The sequence below is a fragment of the Pteronotus mesoamericanus genome, unplaced genomic scaffold (genome assembly GCF_021234165.1).
Source record: "Pteronotus mesoamericanus isolate MK-2021 breed Mesoamerican mustached bat unplaced genomic scaffold, CSHL_Meso_final scaffold_651, whole genome shotgun sequence".
Taxonomy (NCBI): domain Eukaryota; kingdom Metazoa; phylum Chordata; class Mammalia; order Chiroptera; family Mormoopidae; genus Pteronotus; species Pteronotus mesoamericanus.
The window spans coordinates 37,860,971-37,886,217 of record NW_026555325.1 but is presented as its reverse complement, the minus strand read 5'-3'; positions in this window follow the sequence as shown (position 1 = coordinate 37,886,217).

Genomic DNA, 25,247 nt, shown 5'->3' with positions numbered 1-25,247 from the left:
ATTATAAAAATACACCATGGAAGTAAAATGTTACCCTGAAAGAGGCTAGGAAATAGTCATTCCACCATTTACTTGACAGAAGTTTTACTACATGCCAGGGACCAGGCTAGATGCTGGGAGACCGAGACAAATAAAAGAAAGTTCACCACTGAAAGGACCTGAGATCTAGAGGAGAGACACACTTGTAAAGAAACAACAGCAATTGCAGAATATGCACTAGACTCGGTGGAGCACAGAAATAATCAACTGGGAAAACCGTAAGACTGATTGGCGTTCTTGTCCTGTTGCCTGGCTCCTCTATTGGGCATTCCTTTATAAGTAACCTCTCTTCCGAATGCTTCCAAAGGGCCAGGAGATCCTTAGAGAACACAACACTTGCACATTGTGCTGGTTATTATCCATGCGCTCCTCCCACCCCCAACCCTTTATCCAATCTTCTCTGAGCTTCCCTGACCTCTGCAGACCGTATAGCTCAAAATCCCTTACTGTAGCTTCCAGATGGATCTGGCTACCAGAAGACGCAAGCAGGAGACTGGAGAGGGGAGGAGAGAGGAGAGCCAAAGTACTTACGCTGACCTCCCACCCCGCCTGCCCCTGTCCAGGCTCCAGCTGCATCTGCACTCCCAGCACCTGGGCAAGAGCGCTCACTGGGTCCCAGGAACACTGCTGCTCCTTCAGACCCGGAGCCACCCTGGTTCCACTGCTGCTAGCTCCAAGGAGCTTCCCGGTCACCTGGGGGTTCCCTGAACTCTGCTCTTGCCTCTTTACATCATTCCCTCACTAACTGCTCCTCCGCTACGCCTTTAGGATGTGCCATCCCTTACTTCTCAGTATTAACTGGGACTGTGGTTTTCTGGAGCTATAAAATCCAATCTCTAGAAAATACCTGAGCAAAGCTTACATTTTCAATGGGCAGGAAATATGGACTAGATCATCATTGCCCAGCCTTTATGAAGGGACCACCTTGGACAGCACACCTTATCAACGCTGGAGGTTTCAGCTTCAAGTACAGTAAAATCTGCATCTCCCCTGTACCTGGTTTGAGATCTGCAAAAACAGGGATCTTAAGAGGAACTCTGGTTATTTCAGGAGTGAGTCATATACTTTCCCCTTTTAATATAATAGGACAAGTTAAGCCCCTGACGGAGAGCTCTGAAGGTAGAGAATGGTCAGCTCACAAAATCCCCAGCTTTCATGGCGGGGCTACAGGATGCCTTTCTGCCCAAGTCTGCATTCTGCTTATTCAAGCGCCTAAAACATCGCTACCTGTCACAATAACCATCCTGCTACCGAGTGTTTTGTTTAAAAAACAAAAACAAAAAAAACCCTGACTTTATACTAGTTTCAAATATGTAACAGTTCTGATTCATAGAAATAACAAGTAGAAACATGTCCTATAATTCTAACTGGAATCACTCTGATTCCGGAAAGACCACTCATGATTTACTCAGACTATAATGGAGGGTTTGCGGGGGGTGGGGAGCAAACAAAAAACGATGTTAGTTCTTAAAGCAGAGCTGATCAAACACATGTGGGCAAGTCTGTTTAAATGAGAAAAAATGTTTTTATTGCATTCTCCTCAGAAATTCCCACCATTCTTTTTGCCTCCCCAGATATTCATTTACTGATCATGGATTTTTTCCTAAACACAGCTTTTCATGACCCATGGACATTGACCACGGGGTGGGGACTGACTGTGGGAGTCGGGGGTGGGATGGGAGGATCGGGGGCAAAGGTGGGAAGCTGGGGAAACTATAACAGAATAAACAATAAAATATTCAAAATGAAAAAAATACATAACTTTTCCATCTTCATTCTCGGTGCCCTTCTGCTCACTCTGTGCTACAGTGTTTTCTGATGCAGGAACCATTTGCTTGCGTTTATTATTTTGATTTCTACCATTGACTTCAGTGCAACCTCTTCCTTCCCACCTCGCCTATCCCCTTGCTCTTGACTCCTCTTTTCCTTCATTCTCTCTCTTCCCTGAGTTTACGGTCAAAACATCAGCAACGTCCTAAACCGACAAACGTACTTCCGATGCTACTCCAATAACAGGGTTCTTCCCTTCAGCTGTGGCATTCCCACAGGGACTTGGGTTATCCTTGGGGCATTTGATTAGAAGCAAGGAGGTTGCCCAGGCAACCGCTCCAAATTGTCCTAGGATGCCTGGCAAGCGTGTTTTACGCAGCCTGATGTGAAGGTCATCCTAGCCAACCCTGTGACAGTTAAAGGCGCAGTCTCTGTGCAGTCTGCCAAGGGCTCACAGAACATCCATCAAGATGAGCTCAATAACATTTGCATAATCATAAAATTGTCAGACTCCCAAAGCCATAAGGACCTGTGTGAACAGATTACTTCAAAGAGCCAAAGATACTAGCGTTGAAAAGGAATAACAATAGGTGAGTGTGCTAAAATCATTAAAAAGAACACTTTAAAAACCAACCAGATGGAATCCAATCACTTAGCTGGTACAAACACTTTAGCGACTCAGTTTTCTCAAATGATTTAGAAAAGTTCTACCCTGAGGCAAGGCAATAAGCTGAAGGGCCTGGAAAAAGTCACTCCATGCCCTTTTACTTTCCATAATTTCCTTTGATCAGAATGGTTCAAAACATTATTCTCAAACAGTAAGACCCAATATTGAAAAACATGGCCATTCATACCCACAAATTAATGTTACATTTGACTAAATCTCAATCAAAATTCCAATCTACTGGGGAAAAATACCTATAAGGCAGAGAAGATATCCGTGGCTCTCAGGCATGAAGTGCTCTCACAAAACAATAAGCCCAAAGACAAATAAGCCTACAGAGAAATGGGAGAAGTACGTGAAACTAGCCAATTTACCACAAAACTAAAATGGACAACACAATACAGAGAAACGCTCAGTCTGAAAAACAAAGATGCAATTTAAAACAATGAGAAACCACTTTTCACATAACACACTGATAAAGAATCCAAGTGAACTTCTGGGAAAGTAATCTCATAAAAAGTCTCCCAAGCCTTCAACATATGTTCTGCTTTGATCTAATAAATTCTACTTTTAAGAGTTTATCTTACGTATGTAATCAAGCAAGTGCCCAATCATGTGTACAAAGATGTTCATCACAATAATGCTTATTATAGCAAAAAGTCAGGACACAACCTACATGTTTAACAAATCTCTGCAGCCATTCTAAAGGATGATACATAAATATATAGCCAACAACGTGGAAAAAAGTACTCCAAATGCTTTCTATGGTAAAGTCAAGGGGTAAGCAAAGGTTCAGGTTTATAAAGAAGCATGTGTCCATTTTTGTAAAAAGTAAATGACTTATAGAAATATAAATCTTAGGGAAGAAAATCTGGGTATTTAACAACAAACGTTATTTATTTCTGGGTAGTGGGATTATGGGTGATTTTTATTATTTTGAGGGAGCTTCTACCTTAATTTTTTGTGTGTGTGCCATGAACAAATACTACTACCCATAACCGCATTTAGCTTTGAAATGTTAAAAGGAGTTATAATTAATTTCCACGCATTCTAAGATTGTTTTATTTTTTCCAGCAAACTTTTGCTTTAAGACAAGATTATTAAATCTCTTTACAAAATCTGGACCTCTAAAAATTTGAGTATAAAAAGTCTTAAACATCCATGGATTTTAAGTTGATGAACAGATGAGAGATTAAAATGACACCACCAGCATCAGTTCCTGGAAGCCAGGCCGGTTACCTGGGAAACTGCAGCTTAGGGTTGCTCCCTGAAATAGCCACAGAATCAGAACCTCCTGAAGTTGGGCAGAACTCGCTACAAAGAATCACTAGTTACAGTCTCCATAAGGGGGATTTTTTTAGCAGATGCCTTCCCTCTCTTCCCTCCATCCCCAGTGTACACCAGAAAAAGAGAGAGAAAAGCAACATGGTATCCAAGAGTGTGCACAGAGCTCCATGATGGTTTACTCCAGTGGGGATGATTTAAATACTGTGCCTGTGAGGGGTCACTTAGTTCTGATCTGGGCTCAGGAAAGCAAAATCATGTATTTATATCTATTCTGCCCAGTAAAAGTACCTAAAGCGCACTATTTTGTGTATTATAACCAGCCCCCCCTTCCCACACTAAAATACATGGCTGGTTGGCCCTGCCTGGGTGGCTCAGTTGATTGGAGCATCGTCCCATGCACCAAAAGGTTGTGAGTTTGGTCCCCAGTCAGGACACATACCTGAGTTGTAGGTACAATCCCCAGCTGGGGCGCATGCAAGAGGCAGCTGATCGATGTTTCTCACATCAATGTTTCTCTCCCCCCCCCCCCCGCTCTCAAATCAATAAATGTGAGCTCAGGTGAGAATTTAAAAAAAATTTGACTGACTCAATTACCCTGTGAGTATTACTCACTAATCAAAACCACGCCTCTGCTAATTCAATCAAAATAGATTGTATTGAATGATGAGGAGTGCTAACTTTTATCCTTAAACTGAAGATCAGCCAGTATCATTGTGGGGATATTTAGAAGTGCATTACTTGGGGAAGAAGAGTGAAAAATTTCTAACACACGCGCACACACACCCCCCCCCAACAAACAGGTTTAGGACCAAATAACCTGTTCTTCAACTCACATTTCCCCAAAGTCATACTCATGGCTTCACCTACATTTGCAGAAGGCTTCCCTTCAGTTTCACCTCACAACGACACTCTTTTATTAACGGTTGTGTATTTACTTTATATTGCATTCCTTTAAGTGGTATCACATTCTTATTTGGTGTTTCCCAGAGATATTTCTACCTTACACTGAAATAATTGACAACGCGTGTGCCCACCCAAATTTAACCAATACCCCCAAATTATTTGTATTCAGGTTTATAGTTCTTCTTTCTTCGCTTTTCAATTTCTCTCGCTCTCTTTGTAAGTCACACGCAAACGGCCCTCTCTAAGTTGTGCACAACTGGAACTCCAGAGATTGTTCTGCGGTGGTTAGAATTTACAGTCGATATGAAGAGTCTAGTCGAAATAGCCAGGCCCCAGAATGGAGGGGGAAACAAAGAAGTGCTTTACCATGAAGAGTCCTTGAGCGGCCTCCGTGGGCTGAAGAGCCAATTACCTCCGCGCTATGCCCATGACAGAGCCGACGTTCTGGGGTAGAGCCTGGCTTAATGGACATAGTCCAGTTATCCCATGAGGGCATTTTTGTTTCACTTTCGCCGCTCAGCCACACTCTAGCAACTCCTGTTACTATATTTTCCCGAGCAGTGTCTCAGCAACATGCTAAAAATCCCAAATGGACAGGAAAATCCCACTTCAGGAGGCAACCCTAATGTCAGCCACATAAACAGAACCACAAGTTTTACATAACCACCCTCATCATCACACCAGCGCCATCTGAGCAGGGATGTTTCAAGGCAACAAATTCAGGACGTTCTTCTCACTGGCATTCTGGAGGTTTCAGAAATGTGAGAATACAGCTGATTTTGAAAGGCTTCAGATGCTGAGGGCTTAGGCAAGAGCAGACTGGGCATACATCTCAACTGATGAGGCTTCGGTAACATAGTCTACTTCCAAAAGACAAGGACACCTTAATTTCTGCACTTTTCTCTATATAAGAGCATAAGAACATTTACCTATGAGATATAGTATATGAACAAAGGTTTTAAATTCCCATGAGAAGTTTGCTCATTTTTCAACTTCAAATAAATAGTGGAAGATATACTTCCCACTATTCCAAGCCGCTCAGCACACGGAAACTTGGTTTCTCAAGCCTCGGCCAAACCTGTTTTCGTATCTCAGCATTTGGTTAAGTGCATGCCCAGGTGGCTCCAGCACACACAGTGATGGCTCCTTTGGGACGGCGTGGAGCAGAGTCCCCGCGATCAGTTCACAGACCGCACTGCATGATTTCATCCTCTGCTCAGTATCTCCAACCACTTCCCCTTGCCTAGGCACTCAAAACCTGAAAACTTTCAAAATCAACTGTATTCTCACATTTCTGAAACCTCCAGAATGCCAGTGAGAAGAACGTCCTAAGTTTGTTGTCTTCAAATGGTCCTGCTCAGATGACACGGGGGTGATAGTGAGGGTGGTTATTTAAAACTACCCATCCTGGTAGGATTTGTGGTCCACAGTTCAGCATATTGAAGATGACATGTCACAATGTCACTAATTGCTCCTGACATGAGAGGTTTACCACTGGAACCTCTGAATGTGAAATGGGTCTTAGATTTAATAGGAGGTAATTAGTTCCTGTTACTCTCCAAAGGGGGAATCTTGCCGGAAAGGGGTCGGTCTGATGGGATGGCTTTTAGCAGCAACCTGAGCTGAGTATAAATAATTACTTGCCAAGAACCAGCCATTCAAATGCTCACATAATTCAGGAGCCCCCTCTCCACCGCTAGGGTAATAAGCAATAAAAGACTTGCTATCTCTGGCTTCTTATTACTGATACTCATCTAAATGACACCCTTGGCCCCCAAGGAACTATGTGTAGAACCCATTGTTATGGAACTAATGCCCTGTGCTGTGTCGTAGGTTTGAAACACCACAAGTTTTGAAATTCACCTTGGATTTTGAAGTTTGGCTTTGCCGCCTCCTAATTTTGATTTGGAGTAAGTTTTTCAACATCGGTGCTTCACTTTCCAATTCTGTAAAATGATGATAAAAACACCTCCTCTAAAACACTGTTGTGAGGATTAAATGTGAGTATAGATAAGCACCCAAAACAATTCTCAACCCATAGCAAGCATTCAATAAATAGTAGCTATTAATAAAACGTCATTTGTTGCCCATAGTCTACTGCTGAGACTAATTAAGATTGGCCTCTCTCCTGGATAAAGGCAAATTGTAGATGTAACATTATACCTAAAACCCTTGAGGCTGCAACAGTAAGGGAAGAAAGTCAATGGCAGAGACCCAGGCTGCAAAAGGGGGCGAGGAGGGTCCTGAGACTGTACAAGAGGGAAAAAACAAGGTCTGATAAAAGAAGGGGAAAGAAAAAAAGGAGAGGAAAGAAAAGTCTGCAAAAGAGGAAGAAGCTGAAAGAAGCATAAAAAAGGAGGACATATCAGCGGGGTGTGGATATATTCAAGAAACAAAAGAGGAAAAGGCATTTCCATTACCAAACCAGAATACTTCTATTAAGATGCTGGAAATAAGATCACACATCCCTTTGCACCACTTGGTCAATAATAGCTTGCATTTCATTAGCATTCTCTCTTTTTAAAAAATGTTGACATATTTCTCATTTTGCTCTAAGAAGGACCCACCCTCCAAGGCACGCTAGGCAGATACTCTTACCAGGCATTTGCATGTGAGGGCAAAGAATCAAGAGGCTGACTTGTCTATGGATACATCACTTAGCTACTTCCTATTTTTAAAATCTTTAATATCATTCAGTCCTCTACTTTAAAAGCACAGTCTGGCTGGCGTCTCACAGCAGGAACAAAGTCCATTCTATTCTTCCAAATCAAAGAGAAATTAAAGTTTGTTTGGATTTCAGAAAAGCACTTGCATTTAAAAAAAAAAACCCACTTTATTTCTAAACAAATTCAAATTTATAGATAAACTGCCAGAACAGTACAAAGAACACTCATGTATTTATCACCCAAAAACCTTCTGGAAGTTTGGTCAAATATCCCAATGATTTCTTTCACAGCAAAAGGACCCAGTCCAGATCACCCACTGAACGTGCCATGTCTCTAGGTCTCCTTCAGTCCAAAACAGCTCCTAGGTCCTTTCTTCAGTTTCAGAACTTTTAAAAATAGTCTGTTTTTAAAATAATTCCAAGCTCACAAAAAATTGCAGGAATAGCACAAAGAACTCCTATTTCGCCTTTGCTTGGACACCTGATTGTTTAGGCTTCACCATTTTTCTGAGCCATTTGAGAGTAAATTGTGGCCATGAGGCCCCTTCATCCCTGCACAGTCCAGTATAGATTTCCCCAAACAAGGCCACTCCCTTACGTAACAACCAGAAGTCTCCTTCAGCCTAGAACGGCTCCTCCGTCTTCCCCTGTCTCTCTCATCCTTGAGAGATTAAAATAGTGACATCTTTTTATTCTCCAGGATGACCTGGGCCACCCTCACTCTGGTCCGGCTGATGTTTGGGCAGGACCAGCCTCAGCGCAGGAGGCCCCGGGAGCGGCGCGCGGTGCCCCGCTCAGGGCTTCCCAGCAGGAGGCACAGCGAGTCGGACCATCCCTTCACTGGCGGCGGCAACCAACCAACCGTAGGAGTTGTGACTGTCAGTCTTCACCGTGAAGTCGCCATTTCCTTCTTTGTAATTAATGAGTATTTTGTGGAAAAATACTATGAGACTATGCCAATATCCTGTTTTTCATCAAACTTCCGCCCACCCATTGACAGCTCCTGCCTTCCTCCACCATCACTGTGATGTTCACCAAATGGCGATTTTTCTATTTTCTACCCTCCTTCAGCATTTATGGGTTGGCATTCTCCTGTAGAAAACAGCTTTTCCTCGCATTCCCACCTGTTAATTTATCAATATACATTCACTAAATCTTATTTCACTTAATGGCTTACAAATATATTACTATCATTATTTATTTTGGTTTTCCAATTTTCCCAGATTTCATTGGTGCGAGCCCCTTGCACTTGCCTTTTTTGAAAGTAGATTTAGTGGATATAATTTCAGGTACCAAGCGGAATGTTCCAGGCCCCAAAACTGCTTATTCAATTTGCTTTGGGAGTTGTGAGATAACACACAGAAATCATCATGAATGTTTGCTCTTCTTTTCTTTCCAAATATCTACGAGCTGACATTCATCTTCGATTATAAATAGACCTCCTCTTAGAATCAACTGCCAGGTACTTTTCAAATATCTATATCATCTTTTATAAGACGATGGAAGACCTAAAAAAGAATCTTTATCACCAAGCCTATACCTCAAACTTCTTTGGTTCAAGACACTTGTGAGTAGATCTCATATAGGCTAGAAGTCACACCAGCATCCCAACCAACGTGAGGTAATGTGTATAAAACACCAGACCCCATATGGGATGCTCAGTGACAGCTGTTACTTTTCGCCTTTCCGCCTGCCCCAGCACTACACATCCATCCACTCCCTGCTCTGGTACAACCCACTTCCATTACTAGAGTTGTCACAGTTCCATTTTTCAAGCAATAAACCTCAAAGTCCTCATCAACTCTTCCCCCTCCATCACTCAATTGATACACTCTGCTAGCACTAGAATCCAGCCTCCACTTCAGCACCTAACAGTAACACTCTCTCCTCCTCTCACTTCGCCCGCCACACCACATCCCTCCTCCTAAATAATATGAACGTGGCGCTCCCCACCAGAGAGGACCTCCTCTCTCTGCAGAATAAAACTGGATCCCCAGCCTGGCACTCGGGGCCCTTCGTATTCTGGCACCAAACAATGTCACGCTTGCATTTCATACAGCAACCCCACTGAACTCCAGGCCTGCAATGACTTGCTTACGTATTTGTCTACTTAAACCCACTGAAAGGCCTTGAAATGTACAGGCGATAGACTGCTGCATCTTGTATCTCCATTGCCAAGCTCTGTGCTCAACAAATGTTTACTGTTCTCAAAAATAAAAATGCACCTGTGGAAGACAGTTATCCACTTAATAGAAGCACCATGCATAAAAGAGCCAATTTGCGTGAAATTTTATTACTGATTATAGTCAGTCACACATTTGTTTTGGATAGTAGAGTAATGAGGTTATTTAACATATTTCAGCAGAATCGGTAAAACTCTCTTTAAAATAGACATTAGTTCCATAGCTAACAAGAAGCCCACTGAAAAAAAATATTTAATTATCATCCTCAATCCCGGACATGCCAAGTTTTGGGTGGTTTTAATGGTTAACTTTGCTTTTCAAGTGGGGTTTTGCATCAACCATTTATTTGATGGTCAAGTGTATGTGTTGACCTGGCAACAGGCTACGGTCTCCAGTTACTCAAACACTAATCTAGGTATCGCTATGAGGGATTTTGTAGATGTGATTAAAGTCCTAGACAATCTGGGCAGGCATGATTCAATCAGCTGAAACGCCTTAAGAGTGGGGCTGGGGCTTCCCTGAAGAAGAAATCCCACCTGTGAACAGCAGCTCGGCCCTGCGCCCAAGAATTCCAACCTGCTTGCCGTTCCTGACCTCCGCGCCCTACAGACCTCATGCTTGCCTCGCCTACCCCCTCAATCATGTCAGCTGCTTCCCACAAGAAATCTTTCCTCTTCTACCAGTTCTGTTTCTCTGCTAGAACCCTGGCCAGCACAGTCTACTTCCAGAATAAAGGGGAGAAGAGGGTGCAACAACTGAACAGTTAACAAGATCTAAATTAGGCTTTCACAGCATTGCTTCATTGTAGAGTGGGAAGTATGCAAGTTCTGGAATATCAGATACCCCATATTCAAACATAAGTACAAATACACATAGCATATGGCGCAGCTTCTGTGCACCCGCATTCATTATACATTCACTTGGCAAATATTTGTTATGAAAGGCACTGGAGAAGGAACAGTGACCCACACAGGCATGGTCCCTGCTCCCAGGGAGTTTGCAGGCTAGTGGGAGAATCAGCATCAAAACAGTAATTATAGAAGTACTTATTTAATTATAATTATGATGACTGCTAGGAAGTTCAGGATACTGTTGGCATATTTAATAGGGAAATCTAACCAACTAAGGAGGGCTTCCAGAAATGTCACTGTGGAGCAATACTGAAGCTAAGACTAGGAGGGTAAGTGGGCAGTAGGCAGGCAGAGCTTAAGAAGAAGAGTATTGCAGGCACAGGGAACCGGCTATACAAAGCCTTTATCTAGAAAAGGATCTAGATGAATTCAAGCACCTAAAAGATGACCAGGGAGTCTAAGCCGTCATGAATTAGAGATGAAGCGCCTCCAAGATCCAATGGCCACACTGATGAAAGACATTGATCTTCATCAGTGGGTTATCACTGCATACTTTAAAGCAGATAGTGGCCTGATCAGATTTGTGCTTTGACTCCCTCCTAGGAGCTGTGTGTAATGTGGAAGAAGGCAAACTGGATCTGACAAGGGCAGTTAGGAGGCGTCTGCTATAGTACAGGAAGGAGACATTGGGGGCAGGGACAAGGGCAGCACGATGGGGATGGAGACAAATGATTGGAAAAGAATCAACGGGACATGAAATGGCGTTGAGCTATTTGCCACAGTGAGGGGCCAGGGCAGGCGAGAGAGAGCAGTTTCAGGAGAGAAGATCAAGGTTCTGTTTCAGGGGAGCACCAGTTTGCAGTTCCTGTAAGATATCCACATGGAAACGTGCATCTGGAATTCAGAAGATGCCTGGTCCAGATAAATGAATGTGGGATCTGCTAGTACACTCAAACTCGATGAGGCCAAACAGGGACGCAACACAGAGTGAGAAGACCACCTAGGACAGAGACCGGCAACACTGGCATTTTAAGTGGTGGAAGTGAGCCTGAAGAGGAGCGATCGTGAGGACCCACGGGCACGGAGTGCACATTCATCTACACAAAACGCTTTTCCAGGAGTTAGTCCAGCCTCCAGGCTCAAAAGGCTGCACATTTTCACTGGAAAGGAAGTAGCTGAGGGTAAGGGTAACAATTTAGGGGAAAACCCAATTTGAATAGACATGAATAATTTCCAGCTAGGGTGTTTTATACAATGGATACCACCTCGCTGACTACTGTTTGCAATAGTTATTCAGTCTTTGGGTCAAACTGTACTTTTCCAAAGTCACGTCTTATTAACACAAATCGCTTTGGCCCTTTATGTTTAATTAGTTCAGGCGATTAGTTGTAAAGCTCACATTAGAACACATTACTTTAATCTTTTGAAAATCGCTAGGTGTCGCATTATTCTAAGAGCTTCTCACTTGAGAGAAAACACTGAACCAATAGGAAGGACTAATTTAAAAGCTCTGAGAAGAGTGCCCCTGCCCCCAAAAGAATCACACAAATTAGTGCAGGCTCAGTGACTAAAAGAATTTAGACTCTAGGAAAGGACATATTTAAATTAAATTGTACTTTCTCAGACTAGGAATGTTTCTTGCCTTAATCCTCTCCATTAGTACAACACAAGGCAAGTCAGAGAAAGCTCTACAGCGTGCTCAGGGTCAGAGGGCAATCTGTAAGGAGGCCTTATGCTAGTTTATTAAACAAGCCTAGTGGAGCAGTCACAACAGTGTGATGCACAAGTAGGAGCTTAATGAGTATTTGATGATTACATTTTTCCTCCTTTGCATGTTGTTACAAGGCAGTCCCCAACTTACCAACGGGACTTGTGCCCAAAAGTTGGCTTTTCAAGTCTACTACTTGAAACTTGGAAGATATTTTCCTTAAAAATCATATTATAGTCCTGACCAGTATGGCTCAATTGGTTGAAGCGTTGTCCCATAAACTGAAAGGTCGTGGGTTTGATTCCCGCAGTCAGGGCACATGCCTACGTCTCAGGTTTGCTCCCCTATCTGGGCATCTATGACAGGTCCCCAGTCAGAGCAGGTACGAGGGGCAACCAGTTGCTGTTTCTCTCTCACATTGATGTTCCTCTTCCTTCCCTGCTCCCTAAAATCAATAAGCATGTCCTCAGGGGAGGATTAAAAAAATTATTATAAATGGTGGAGCCCAGGCTATGTGCTAAACCATCATCGAGTTAAACTAGAGTACCTAACCACCATTTATAAAAATGCTCTTGTGCCCTGGCTGGGTGGCTTAGTTGGATGGAGTGTTGTCTTGTATACCAAAAGGCTGCAGGTTCAATTCCCAGTCAGGGCACATGCCCAGGTTGCTGGTTTGATCCACAACCTGGGCATGTATAGGAGGCAACTGATCAATGTTTCTTTCTCACATTGATGTATGTTTGTTTGTCTACTTCTCTCTCTCTCTTTCTCTTTCTCTCTCAAATCAATAAGCATATCTTCAGGTAAGGATTTAAAAAATGCTGTTGTGAAAAAATACCCTGACCACGGTTTGGTATTCTAAGGATGTACATGTCCTCAGCAGCAGGTGCAGAATGGACAAGATGCCACTCCTCCTAGCAGCAGAAAAAGGGCTCATCTGGCTCAAAGCTAGGAATCTGGGAAATGGGGTAATGGTGAGGCAGTAGCTGGGAGTCAGCGCCAGAGGCTGCCGCATGCCAGACCCAAGTCCAAAGATGAGGACTGACAGCACATTTCAGGGTAAGGTAAGGCAAAGACTCAGGCCTGGTGGGGCTGTAGGGAGAGAGCAGGATTAGGGATTCCCTAACAAAGATGGCATCAGGCTGTGGTTAAGAAGTAAACAGCAGGAGCTGAAATCAACCATGTTCTGACAGGACCAGGGACAGCCTGAAAGGTGAGTCCTAGGAAAGGTCAGATATTAATGGAAGACTGAAGGGCTTGTGCCTTTAGGACACACTGTTATCCAGAGTTTCTGAAACTACATCAGAAGCTATACAGCCACTCCCCTAGTTGTACACAGGCAGTTCCTCTGCCCAACCTTTCCAGGACTGACTACGGGTCAGGACCTCCCTGACTTCACATCTTGGCGTATCCACGTAGTCATGACCCATTTGGACGTGGTAGCTTGGCTGCAGATGGTGGTCTTCATCCCGGTTTTGGCCCTAGCCTCTGCTCAATCCCAGGAGACCAAGACTGGTTGTTCACACACCCCATGTACATGTGGCGTATTGTGTCCACATCAGCCTTCCAAAATTGATAGCCAAACCTGAAAAGCCATCAAGCCGTAATATTTAAAGGATGGCCATCACATAACATCCTTAGGTTGAATCACCTAATACTAAAACACTAGTCTGTACTAAATGCAGAAGAAGGCCAGTTTAAAAGTTGTTGTTGACTCTTTTATTTTAAAATTTACTTAAAGCTTTTATTTTTAATAGCTTTATTTTTCAGAATACATACAGCAATAATATGAAAGGGGACAAAAGATGAAAAAGGCTTTTTAAGACATTAAAACATGCCTTACTAGGTAAGAGAAATGGCAGCCGGGTCTGCAGTCCTCAGGCAGAAACTTGGGAGATTATCCTCTGAGGAGAGCGCCCTGACCAACAGGAAAAACCTAAAGTTAACGCTGTGCTCCTGAGGGCAGGCCTCCTGTGGAACTGGCTCTGTCTGTGAAGCCCGCAGTTTAGGGACCCACTTCAATGCTGGGAGCTTGCCAACCAGCTCCCTGGAGCTCTTAAACGGGAGTGAAGGACTAAGGGTCACCAGCTGTCTAAGGAAAATCTCTAACATGAAAGACAGACCAAAACAAGCAAACATAAGGGAAGCAACATAGAGAAAACAGGTTGTACAGGGAACAGAAAAACATCAATATGCTTAGAAGGGTAAGAGAAAATACTGCACTCATAAAACAAGAAAGGAATGCTTAAAAAAATTAACTCAGACATGAAAATAAGACTACGAAAATCTCCCAGAAAGTAGGGCAAGAAGATTAAAAGTGAAGAAGTGTGAGAGAAGGTAAGAAAGTTAGTGAACCAGTCAATCCTGGAAGCCCAATACTCAAATTAAAACAATTCCATTAAAAGAGAACAGAGCAAAGGGAAGGGAGAAAAGCATTAACAAAAATAAAGATGTTTCAGATTTTAAGGATCTGAATTTTTCCAGACTGAACTGCACCACCAAATACCCAGACAAATTTGACTTTAAGAGAACATACTACTAACTACCAGACGGAATGCAAACGTGCATTAGATTCAAAGAATGAGGTTTTACAACAGCTTTGGTCCTCTCGCTAGAAACACTGTAGGCTAGGGGACAATGGATTGTTGCCTTAAATATTCTGAAGAAAAATTATTTCCAACCTAGAATTTTATTCCCAGTCAAACCATTAGTCAAGGATGAGAACAGTGTAAAAAGATTTATAGGCATTTAAGGCCTCAAAAACTTTGCCCCAGGAAGCTAATGAAGAGTGAGACACAATGAAAAGAAATGGAGGAACTTGACTTGGGGTGGTAAACCTGCAATACAGTGTGCAAATTTTAAAGAAAAGAAATGGAGGAGAGCTGAAATAGAATATAAAAATAAAATTAAAAACCTAGGTTAATGCAAAGGAGGGTAGAGAAGAAACAAAAAAGACATAGAAATTGATTTAATCCTAAATATATCAGTAATCATCTAAAATGTAAATGGATTAAATATTCAAACTAACACACTAAGATTTCCAGGCTAAAAAAGAAACCTAATTTTACGTGCCTTACAAGAGACAGAATTTGAATACAGAAAAGTTGAAAGTAAATGACTGGATAAAGAAAGATGGCTTAGCTAGAGTAATATCATACGAAACAGACTTTAAGGCAAAATCGTCAACAGAGATTTTTAAAAAGTACTTCATACTAGTAAAAGGATCAACGCACCAGATAGATAGCACAGTCATAAATTGTATGCACCCAATAATATCACTTTAAAACTTATAAAGCAAAAATTGATAGAATTAAAAGGCAAAATTGACTGATCCATAATTATAGTGGGAGATTTTAACATAACTCTGTCAGAGGTGAAAAACAAGCAGGTAAATTTAATAAGAATATATATCTTCACATTATAGTTAAGAAATTAGCATCCTTTTAGTGCCGGATCTGACTGTCGTCATACCGTTGGAAAAAGTTCCTCATATCATACCTATTAAATCTTTTGGTAGAGAAAGAAAAGGGAGGGAGGAATGGAGGGAGGGGAAGAGAGAGAAAAAGAGAGCAATGGAGAGAGAGATAAGAAGGGAGACAGAGACAGAGAGGGACACAGAGGGGAGCTCCTGGATGACCTAAAAGGAAGAAGCAGGGTAACGGATATGCCCTGGGCACAAAGGGAACCTGCCCAGAGGGGTAAAGCGCAGCGCGCCTGGGCTCTTCCAGATGGCCCCCCACTTGCGCCTGGCGTTCCGACGTTCAGCAGTGCACCTCTGTAGACATCTCCTGATGGCGGGGGTACTGACAGCCAGAAAAACCAATTGTGGCAGGCTGAAAAACGGACCCTGAAAGAGAGGGTCACTCCCTAATTCCCAGAACTTGTGTGTGTTCCCTTATACAACCAAAGAAAGAATATTACCTTATATGGCAAAAATATATAATTAAGTGAAGGAAACTGAGAAAAGGTGCTTATCCTCAATGATCTGGGTGGGTTCTAAATGCAATGTATCCTTGTAAGAGAGAGGCAGAGGGAGTCTGTCACAGGCAGAAAAGGAGAAGACAGACGCCGAGGGAAGGGCGGTGTGGCCGCAAGCCAGGAAGCCCAGAGAAGGCTGGCCGTCTGGAGGCTGGAAGACGCACGGAATGGATTCTCCCCTGGGGCCTCAGGAGGAGAGCGGCTCTGCCGACCCCACGGCTTCAGCCTCATGCAACCGATTTTGGACTTGTGACCGACAGAACTATGAGAGAATCAATCTGTGTTGTACTAAGCCACCAAGTTTCTGGTGATTTGTTACAGCTGCCATAGGAAATGCCACCCCACTAAGCCATTCATGATGCACCAGTTATAACACTTTATCATTTAAAGAAAAACTCAACTCCTCTATAAGAGAGCGTTGGTAGAGAGGTTACTAAACCTTTGATAACTGAATTCAATTCTTTTGTAAGTGATTCAACATGAACTGAATTTTCTCTCTCTCTCCTCACCTTGAAAACCAAAAGGAAGACGAACAGTATCACCAAATATACAGGTTACACTACTGCGGCTTCATGGTTTTGTGCTCTGACTTTTTGTCCCTTTGGTCTACTAGATATAGAGGAAAACTGCCAAGCAGTGACTCTGATTTTCACAAGCTGCTTGTGGGCTCAGTCTCATTGCTATTTTTTACTTCGTAATCCCTGATCACACAGTATTACATAATCTGAGTGCTTGCTTTCCTTTGTGTTAACGTAATATACAAAAGCCTTTTACCTATGCGAGAATCGAAGAAGGATCTTTTTTGTTTCTTTCTACCTATTAGATAACATTTTAACCTATCATACATGAGAAAATTAGATGCTGGCTTTCTCAAAATAAGATAAATCTTAACAACATGGCCATCATATATTATATTAATGAAAGAACTGTGGAAAAATTAGATGCGTAATCTGATTAACCAGCATGGTAAACATGCTCGAATAGTTGAAGGTTATATAGTGACTCAAGTGTGACTAGTTTTAACAGTTTGAAATGTAACGTTAAAAGATGGCAAAAATAATACTTCTTTGCTCACCTTTTGATACTTCCATAGCCAAGAGCCAAATGCTTCTAAAGTGTGACAAATGATTGTTCTAATTAAAACTGATCAAACACTTAGCTGTGCTGCTTAGTGGTATAATGTCCTTAAGAGGATTAGACAAACAATTCTGGAAATACACAAAGCCATCACGTTTGTTCATGAATTTCAGATAGAAAGAATAAAACATTTCGGTGTTTAAATAAGTGACTACATGGAACTTCTCATTTGCTTAGTGACTGATTTAAAAATGGCTTGGATCTATGTATTGGAAATAACTTCTCCGTGCTCTGCTGCTTGTTTTCTTCCCTCTCTGCCCATGTTTTTGATGACAAGAACTTTAATACTATTTTATAAATGTTTTCGTTTATGATGAGCACTCTTTATGTACTGTTTAAAAATATTTGCTGACTTTGTTTTACCTTTTTCAGATTTACAATCAATCTGGAACTGCCATTAGAGGTCTAGGACTAATCAGAAGAGCAGGTAAAATTCTGAGGACTTGTTTCCCCCACATCATTTCCACTGGCATCATCCAGGGCTAACTCCTTGCTCCCTCGTTTCGGTTTCTTTCAAGGCCATTACAACCATTGTCAACAACACAGACATCTTAAGTCCTCTGAAATCTTCTTTCTTCCCATTCATCGGCTTTCATCTTTGACTACTTCCTTCCGATCTAGTTAATCACAAGCTGTCACGGCAACCTCTCCCTTTGTAGTATTCTCCATTCCCCAGTCACTTACTCCACACAATCTTGGTATGGGCTAGAAAGCAGTATGATTTTGAAGCTGCAGGGAACTGGGCTTGTAATCTGATTATACAGTTTACAAACTGGAGGACTAAGGCAGTCGCTTGACATTTCTATTTTCTTACCTGCGACATTGAGGAGGGCTGGGGCTCAGCGTGAGAGGAAGGCGGGGTGGGGTTGGAGGAGAATTATCAATAACACCTTTCGGGCCTATTGCGGGGAAGAGAAGTAATGTATGTCAAGACTCAGTCATAAAGCAGGCACTGAACAAACAAACAATAGCTAAAAAAAGGAGCCATCAATCCATTAAATCACTAGTCAGCTCAGGGGCTCTAGACATTACTGGAGAAACTCTTACCATCCCAGCTAGGCTGACCCTTCCACCACGTTGACTACAAGAGCTTGCGCAGGAACCCCTGCAGGCCTCTGTTTCACTCCTGTCTGCCTCCTCACTTTCAAAAGATGCCTGGGGTGACTCTACTTCAGGCCAAGCTGAAATAACAAGGCTCAAACTTCCTTGTTATTTCCTATCTGAAACAACCAAAAAGTGGACAAAATATATGAAGAAATGGTTTTCAAGACACTCTCAGGCAACAAAAACAGTGATCTCTCAAAGATGGGAAAGCGAGGTGAGTCCTAAGACTGTACCAGCCCACTTCCTTGAGTTCCCATCCACGGCACACCTGGGAGGGGGAAGCCAGGCAGGGACCAGCAGGTAACCAAGGTGAGAATCCAAGACGACCAAGGCAGCTACAGTTTGAGGGAAATAAGAGAGCTACACAAAGAGAGAATTCTGGAGTTGTGCAGAGTTGTCCCCCAAAATTCAGCTGGGTCCTGTTCACAGGTGTAAGGAAACTAGTGGCTGGAGGAAAAAACCGCCAAGAAGAATTAGAGATTACAGCGCAATGCCCTCACTTACCCAGAAGCAAGAACAGTGCCTGCTTCCCCGCTAGACTGGAGCACCTCTTCATTCAGGGGACACTGGACAGAGTACACAGAAGAATCTTGCCTGGTCCTGAGGAATAATCAGCCCTAAATTAAGTAGTCCCACCTAAAATATCTTAGAGCAAGATCTAAAAGAATGTAACTATTTCCAAGTACAATACAAAACAAAGATCAAGAGTATTTGTAGGAATTTAAAAATATCCAGCACCCAACCAGGTAAAATTCACAATATTTGGCACCCAATAAAAAGTTGCCAGCTTTACAAAGAAGCAGGAAAATTTGACTCATAACGAGGAAAGAAATCAATCAATCCTAACCCAGAGCTGATACAAATATTTGAATTAGCGGACAAGGACATTAAAAGCTAAAACTGTATTGTATATGTTCAAAAAGTTAAATAGAGAGATGGATGATATTTCAAAAGACCCAAATACTGCTTCTAGAGATGAAAGCTACAAGATCTCAGGTGAAAAATACATTGCATGGGATTAATATTTTAGACATTGCCAAAGAAAAGATTACTGAATGTCAAGACAGCACTAATAACTATTCATGTTGAAACAGAAAAAAAAAAAGTTTTTTAAAAAAAATTGAACATATTATCAGTGAGCTCTAGGACAACTTCAAGGAGTCTAATATACTGGTAAATAGACCCCAAAAGAAAGGAATGTGGAGAAGTGATAGGGGGAAAAAATTATTGAAGAATTCATGGCAAAAAATGTTCAAACTTTCTTGAAAACTAAAGCCTCACAGATCCAAGAAGCTCAATGAACCCCAAGCACAAATGCCATGAAGAGCACCACATCATGGCACATCCTAATCAAACTGCTCCAAACCAGTGATTAAGAGAAAATCTTTCAAGCAGCCAGAGAAGTGGGGATAGGAGTGGAGACACAGTATATACAAAAATAAGGATGACAGCCGATTTCTCATCAGAAACAATTTAATTGGGGAGCAACATCTTTAAAATATTAAAAGAAAACAACACTGTCTACGCAGATTTTTATATCCAATGAAAATCACTTTCAACACTGAAGACGGAACAAAAATATTTTCAGACACATGAATGCTGAAAGTTCATCTCCACTAGACACAAGGAATATTGGCCCCTGGTGCAAGAAAACCCATAGCATAGGGGCTCTGCCCAGGGCCCAGAGCCTGGGGGCCTCCCACACCCCTGGGCTCGCAGGGCCAGAGAACAGCCAGGGGCTGTGAATGAAAAAGGGGAGATGCAATAAACCTGACAATCTTGGCGGACAGGGGGCAGGCGCGGGGCACAGAAAGGCCTGGCAACAAACTCAGTGGGCAAAAGTAACCACACAGGATGGTCTCATCACAAACTCATAACTGGGCAGGTCCTAGAGGATAACCATGTCCCAGGACTACAGCTTCCTTAGCAAAAGCTAACCTTCACCTTCCGTGAGCTCTGTGCATTGTTCTTATCCATCTAGGATAGCATACCTGTGAAATGTCAAAGTAATTTCCTTGTCCTGCCCCTCAAAGGCACCACCACAGGCACCAGATCACAGATCTCAGAATCCCTCACTGTTATTTTGTTCCCCACATGTGGTGTCTATGTGCTATAAATGTTAATTATTAACTATCCTGCACCCACCAATGGAAAAGTGCTCTGTGTTTCTCCATTTTGCCTTTTTATCCAATCCTGGAGATTTCCCCACTTTGCTTTCTCCCGCCCCCTTAATCTACCACCAATGGATTTCATGGAACCCTCCTTACATCTTCTCCTTTGATGGTAGTGTGTAAAATAAGCTGCAACACTGCCATTCTCTGGAGCATTTCCTTAATTTGTAAAGATTTTGTTTCATGGCAATTCTTGTCAATTTGTCTCAAATAAACTAAAAAAATTCTTAAAAAAAGAAAAAAAGGAATACCAATGGTCCCATCACCATTTTCTCTACATCTGTGCAAATATTGGCAATTCAGCCCTCCTGTGCTCCACGTACCAGGTCAGGAGGGCTTGGTCGCCAGGCACGTGCTGGTCTGTACAAGTCTGGCACTTTCTCAGACACCTCACTCAACCTCTCAGAACCTCAGTTTCCCCATCAGCAAAATGAGAGAGGAAGACCAGATGATTTTTAAGGTCTTTTCTGTGACTCAGTAATGCTGAAAAGGCTAATGTGTTAGTTAAGTCTTCAGGTACTGAGACACTAAGAATTTATAATGACAGATACTTCTGGCATCTATTTGTCACTAAATATTCTCAAAGTAATCTGAACCATTATTGTGAAGAATGGCCATTCTTTTCCCCTCATTATCATTTTGATTTTATGAATATCAGCCGACTACCAACGGCAAACTCTTGACAATGCCCACGAATATAAATTTTTAACTGTGGTAACACTGGTTTAGAACATGACTTCAATTTCAGGTGTACATTATAATTCGACACCTGTACGCCTTACTGCAGCACGCTCACCAGCACCGGTCATCCATACAACTGAGTCCCCTTCCCCATTTCATCCTTCTCCTGCCCCCAATATTTTCTTTAAACAGAGTACTAATCACAATCACCTTAAAATCAGAATGATGATTTTAATCTTAGTCCTCAATAAAAGAGTATACAATTTTAGCATATAATTTTAGGAATATTTCTCTTATGGCTTCCTGGAGTTCCTAAAGAAAATCCTATTTTAGAAGAGAAATTCCAAGAAATTATGAAAACTAGCATAAAATTATCAAGAGTCACCCTCCCCCCAACACACAGTAGTACATTTTCGCATAAAGCACCTTTCGACAAAATACTATCATCCAAGTTTCATATTTAAACTAAAACTTGGGGGAAAGTTAATGAGCTAATGTATTAGGGACAACATTCTATAACCACCCTCCAAGAGAGATTACTAATTTCCTGTTTCAGTACAGACATCACACCTATGCCTGAGGAGGGGAATGGAAGAAAGTTATCAGGAATTCTGGGTAGCTTTTAAAGTACCCGAAAAAACAGAATCTTGCTTGCATTTAACTCATAAGTCACTGCTTTGCAGAGAAATGCCAAATGGACTGTTTTAAACCAACAAATACCAGCTAAAGAGCTTGGCACCTCCAACTTAAAGAAACACATTTTAACCTTTGTTTATTTATTCCTGGCTTTGAAAAATCTAATTCTTAAACCTTGTCATTTCACATTACGTGGTCTTCTCACAAAGAATAATTAGGCATTCTTCTTAGAGTTTTAAAAAATATTTACTACATAGAGAAATAAATAATTATCAGAGAGCTACCCTCTAATGGACATTTGAGATTTGAAGTACAAAGCTGCTTTACCAAATGTTTTCCTTTAAAGCTTAAGGGGAAAACTCTACAAGTTTTTTTTTTCTTCAGTGCTCCCAAAGATTAGAGTATAAATACAAACTAAAGAGACCTATAATTAGCATTTATAATAGCAAACAATATACAGTGTAATTTTATACAAATCAATGAACAAAAATTATATATTCAACAACATTTACTGAATGGCCACTATGTACAAGCTATGTGATGTGGGAGTTAAAAAGATGAATAGACAGGGCTTTCTACTGCTATGAAAAGCTCTTTAATAGCATTAGTTTTGGGGATTTAATGGGTGAAAATAAAAAACAACCCTTAATGGTTATTAGCGCCAGCGAGGCTCCCCATGCCGTCTGAGACGTCACTCAAAGGCAGCTAACAGTTGAAGACTCAATATCAGAGCGAGCCAGGGAGCCACAGAATATAGCCCCAAACCCAGGAAGGAAAATCCGTCTGTTGTCTTCTAAAAAGACCCAGAAAATCACTGAGCAGCAAATACACAAGCATCCCTAGGAGCAAATCAACAGAAATATTAAGTGTGTGGAAGGGGAAGTGGTGGGTTTGGGGGAGAACAGGAAACCGGAGGAAAAAGAATGTTGATTTTTATTTCTTTAAAGCAGAGTTTTCACACAAAGCCAAACGGTAAAAGGCTTCCTTAACAAACTGACACATGGGAGCTGTCATTTGATTTTAGAAAACTGGGTTTTATGTTTATTTATTTTAATCGCCAATTGAGGTTAATAATTTGGTCATATTTACTATCTGCCGATAGTATTTATACTGTGAGGACAAGAAACCCACCCCATTCAATTCAAAATCCGAAGTGTCCAATGGAAACATGCTGCATCCAATTTTCTCTCAGAAAATTAAAAAACAAACAAACTATAATTATCATTAAGTAATATTCACCAAATACCAGTGATGTACTAAATGCCAAGTGAGTTGAAGTTAAATTTGAAGTTTTTTATTTAAATATTTATCCATTAACTTAAAACTAATAACCGATTTTATTCTCAATGGTTATTTTAGTTGTCATGTGTTTGATGCTACTACTTCTGTAACAGTGATGATTCCCCAGTACACTGGTGATATTGGTCACTTTTTACTATCGGCCAGAAGAGCACAGAACACTCAACACAACAATCTGAAAGTTAGGTCCTAATACCGTCCCCATAGTACAAGTAAGGAAATCAGTTTGGCAAGTTACTTAATCTCTGTGTGCTTCAGTTTTCTCATCTTAAATGGAGCTAATAGCCCTGGCTGGGTGGCTCAGGTGGTTGGAGCATCACTCCATACACCAAAAGGTTGCGGGTTCAATTCCTGGTCAGGACACATACTTAGATTGTGGGTCTGATCCCTGGTTGAGGTATCAAAGTGTGTATGGGAGGCAACCAACCCATGTTTCTCTCTCACATCGATATTTCTCTCTCTCTCTCTCCCCTTCCCTTCCTCTCTCTTTAAAATCAATAAACATATCCACAGGTGAGGATTTAAAAAAATTAAATTAAATTGAGCTATTAACAGTAGTAACCAACAGCATTATCATGAGGACTAAATGAGTTAATTAAAATAAAATGCTTAAAATAATGCCAGACACAATAAACTGCACATGCATCAGCTATAACTGTGTCTACATTTTCAACACCCACATGCAAATCTTTTTACTGAGCCCTCTCATACATTCTTAGAGGGAGTGAAATTTTATCTTTTAAAAATGTATGAAGGGTTAGGCTGTTAAAAGATACATGAGAAAAGCCTGGAAGTGTTCATATCCTTAGTCCTTAATCTAGCAATTCTAGGGGACAATCAGAGTTGTACACAAAGATCTCTACACAAAGCCATTTTAATAATGCCAAAAAACCCCACCTGACTATCCAACTAGCATTAAGTAAAACATGGCATGCACATTAAATGGAGTATTCTACATCTCTTAAAAATAAAATTTAGTTATCCTTAACTGAGGATAGTATAAGCAGCCTCTGGGATAACTTCAAGCATGACAACATTCACATCATGGTGGTGCCAGAAGGAGACAAGAAAGAGAAGAAATTGGAAATCTATTTGAAAAAATAATGAAAGAAAACTTCCTTAATTTGGTGAAGGAAATAGACATACAAGTCCAGGAAGCACAGAGAATTCTAAACAAGATGGATGCAAAGAGGTCCACTCCAAGACACATAATTAAAATGCCAAAGGTTAAAAATGAAGAGAGAACCTCAAAAGGAGCAACAGAAAAGCAGTTAGTTGCCTACAGAGACTGTCAGCTGATTTCTCAAAAGAAACTTTGCAGCTAGAAAGGATTGGCAAGAAATATTAAAGTCATGGAAAGCAGGGACCTACAGCCAAGATTGCTCTACACAGCAAAGTTCTCATTTAGAACCGAAGAGCAGGTAAAGAGTTTCCCAGACAAGAAAAACACTAAAGAAGTTCATTATCACCAAACCATTATTATATGAAATGTTAAAGGAACTTATTTAAGAAAAACATCTCTTTTTTTCTTTTTCTTAAATAAGAGATCTTTTTTATACCTATTATAAATATAGATATATTTACAATTTGACACCTGTACGCTTTGTTGCAGCATGCTCACTGGCACAGGTCATCTCTCACCATAGATGACTCTATGTACAAGAAAATGGCAAAAATACATATCTATCAACAATTGAATCTAAACAACAAACTAAGCAAAGAAGAAGAACAGAGACAGATCGTCGGTACAGAGAGTATTTCTTTTTTTGGTTGCCAGATGTGAGGCTTTTGGTGTGGGGGAATGGGTGAAGAGGTGAGGGGATTAAGAAGTACAGTTGGTAGTTACAGCTTAGCCATGGGGATGTAAAGTACAGTATAGGAAATGGAGTAGCCAAAGGACTTACATGCATGACCCACAGACATGAACAATGGTGTGGGGATTGTCTGAGAGAGTAGGGAGTGCAGGGTGGAGGGAGGGAAGGGGTGAAAAACTGGGACAACTGTAATAGTATAATCACCCAGTTTTCAATTTAGTTTTTGAAAATAGGCGTATATGTAAATAGGCAAGAAAAATGGCTGACATGAATGACACTCCTAACATCTCCATAACCCTACAAAAAAACTCACCTATTACTTAAAATCCTGTATCTTTGAGATATTATGCATTTATT